Genomic DNA, 3,548 nt, shown 5'->3' on the forward strand with positions numbered 1-3,548 from the left:
GCACAGATAACAGAATAGAAATAATCACAAGCAGTCAAAGTGTCATCGGAGTCATCTCGGTTTATTCCATGGCCCTATCCTCCATGTGCAGACTCTGTGCCATGTCTGCCTAATTCATTTCTTTCTCTCTTTCAGCTGTGCCCATGCTTCCTTGCTGCTTTTCTCTCTGCCTCCTCTTCCCCCCAGGCAACACCTTCTCTTCTTTATTCCAAACCACAGACTCCTCCCAGGTGTGGATGGGTCTGACCATTCAGGTGTTAACATAGGGCATGAGGGAGGGGTGACCTCACAGTGTCTCCTGACCCCCTGAACTGACCCTGCCTCAGTGGCAGGGTAATTGTAACTGCTGGTCACCTCCAAGGGGAAACAGAGCAAATAGCATACCCTTCCAGCCATCTGAAAGGTGGAAGTAGTTTCCTGAGAGGGTTGCAGCCGTTTGTACTGTGACAGCCTTGCAGCACCCACCTCAATGATTCCTGGCACCCCCTTTTATCGTGAAAGAAATGAGTCTTCCCCAGTTTCTGGGAGGCACTGGGGAAGCACCAATGGCACCACTGGGAATGAAAACTCTCTGAAAGTGAGATCACTTTATTTCCCTTCAAAGATTTAGTCTCAGGAAAGGAAATTTCCTTAACAACTTGTCTCCTACTTGGATATTTCAGAGAGGACCCAGAATATCTTACCAAGAGGGCCCTGAAAATGCCTGCGTGGGAGAACAGTGGCTCTTTCTTCCATGCAGGGGAGGATCTGGTTTCCTCAATGAACAGAGCTATCATCAAACAAAAATTAGCCTCAGAGGAAATGGGCTGGCAAATCAGAATCTTTTTTACTAGCTAGGCAGATGGTGCAGCGAAAGTCTCAGCTGTGAGGTGCTGTGAGGTGATTCTAGACATTTTCCAGACCAGGTCCATAGCTTTACCTTGTAGGTCAAGCTTTGCACCATTTCAATGAGCATTGACTCCACTAGACTCCACATTAGTCGATGTTTCTCCCCAGTCTGTTGTGAAGCTTGGGACCAGAAAGGACTGCCCAAAGGTTATTCTACTGCACCCTGATTGCACATCTGGGATGAACCTATGCCTCAGGCAGTTGGCGAGCAGCCCACCAATTTGCTTCTGTACAGAAGCCACAGTTCCTCAGCTGTGGCTCCCATGGCCTGGTCAATTGAATGTCACTAGGGGCCCTCTGGGCCACCCAACAGAGCTGAAGTTCCCTCCTGCAAACACGGCTCCTCCGTGAACTAAGAACAACTCATGAATCTTGTTTGTGGTATTTCACTCACATTATGATTACTTGGACCCCGCATTTGAGTTCAGCTTCTGTAAGAAATTTTCCTTTTGGGCATATTTATTGTAAATAGTCATTTGACTTTCTTGTTTTTGAGTGATTCTTCACACATTTCCTGTTGGCCATTAGTTACTCTGCTGGGAGGCCTTTGTTTCAGAGACTTTTCCTCACTGGTGAGTCTTTTCCCCGTGTTCAGTTTTGTTCTGTTTGCACCAGACAGGGAAAATTCTCCCACCCTACACTCACAGCCTTGGGGGTCTCTGCTGTGGAGCTGGAGTGGGGTCCTGTGTGTGACGGTGACTTTCATCTCGGGCTGTCCTCAGCTCCCTTTCTAGATTGCACACAAGCCATTCGTTTCAGTATGCCCTGCTTCACATGTGAACTGAGCTTCCCTTGGCACAAATGAAACATGCGGCCTCCAAAATATGCAGCATTGAAACCCCAGTTCTCAGATCACTCTGCTATTTAGAGAGCAAGAGAGTTAAGAACAGGAAGGGTGGGAATGATGGTGAGAGGCGGCTCCTTGGGAGAGAGGCTGTGAAATCAGACAGAGCACGTCATCAAGAGTCCTTGACCTTCAGTCAGCACCTCCTCAGGGCTTCGAGAGCATGAAATGGCCCATGAATTCTCTGAGCAAGGCCAGTGAGGGTCTGATCTGTCTGAGCAGAGCACTGAGTATCTGAACCTTTTGAGTAGGGCATCCATTGGGAGCAGCCAGAGAGACAGGACAGAGCCTGCCCAGTGGATTGTGAAGATCTGATTCCTCTTTGATTCATGAGTTCCTGTCACTATCTCATATGGAGCACATCCGAGACTTGGTCCAAACAAGATGTCAGTAGCTGCCTTGTAAGGTGAATTGCAATGGTAGGCCAGAATGTAAGAAGTGAAATTTAGAATAAGATCAAGCATAGATAAATCTCATAGACAATTATTTGTAATTAATTTTTTTATTTTTTATTTATGGGTTTTTGGGTCACACCCGGCTGTGCTCAGGGGTTATTTCCTGGCTCTACACTCAGGAATCACTTCTGGCAGGCTCAGGGGACCCTCTGAGATGCCGGGGATTGAACCCGGTCAGCTGTATGCAAGGCAAGTGCCCTACCTGCTGTGCCACCACTCTGGCCCCTGACAAACCTATTTTTTTGATATTGAACTCGAGTCAATTTCTATATATTGACATACTGAAACTTGCCCACTATTAGAGTCAGGTGTTAGCAACACCCAACTAAAATTTGCTCATTGTTGTTTTTATATATAAAGACAGCCCAGAGTCTGTCCAGTTCACATGTGTTGGGAGGACAATGGTGAGGCCTTTCTCGTCTAGGCCCGGCTCCTGCAGCCCCTATGACCTGGCAGGGCTGAAGGTTGTTGGCAGAGAAATTTCCAAAGCAGTCAGATGAAGTTCCAGGAGTCAGCCAACTTTATTTCCCGGTCCTAATCACCATGCTCATTTCCTCACATGGCTTCTATGCTCAGCCTTTTCCTAGCAGCCACTTCTCTGCTCCTTTTCTGGCTCTTTTTGCCTCTGTCTCCTTTTCAGCTGCTTTTCAGGCTTTGTTGCTGACTGACTCCCCTTTGCTGATTCTCCTTGTTGATTCTCTCTGCGAATTCTCCCTTCTCTCTCCAAATTCTCCTTCTTATTCCTTCTCTCCCTCCAAGCAGACTCCTCTTCCCACCCATTCCAGGTGTGGATGGTTCTGATCATTCAGGTGGGATAAACAAGAAGTTGGGGGTGGGGATACCCACATTCTCCACCATTTTATATTATTACAGAAGCACTATTGATAAGTCTAGAAAATCCAAGTTTCTTTTCTTTTCTTTTCTTTTTTTTTTGGTTTTTGGGCCACACCCGGCATTGCTCAGGGGTTACTCCTGGCTGTCTGCTCAGAAATAGCTCCTGGCAGTCATGGGGGACCCTATGGGACACCGGGATTCGAACCAACCACCTTTGGTCCTGGATCGGCTGCTTGCAAGGCAATCACCACTGTGCTATCTCTCCGGGCCCCAAGTTTCTTTCCATAATCTTCTCTAAACAAAATCACAAGAACATTCCCGCAGATAGTACAGTTTGAAAATAAGCTGCTACCTAAGATATACAAAATAACATCGTAGCAATTGGGAAACATTCACTAGGATAGTGGAGCACTTTAAAAAAGCTAACATGCATTTCCCCAGAATTGTGCAAACAAATATTAAAGCACTAAAGTTAGATACAAAATTTTCTGTTTGCAAGGGGGCTTAGAACAAAACAATAATATCCA

Source organism: Suncus etruscus, chromosome 14 (assembly GCF_024139225.1).
Source record: "Suncus etruscus isolate mSunEtr1 chromosome 14, mSunEtr1.pri.cur, whole genome shotgun sequence".
NCBI lineage: Eukaryota > Metazoa > Chordata > Mammalia > Eulipotyphla > Soricidae > Suncus > Suncus etruscus.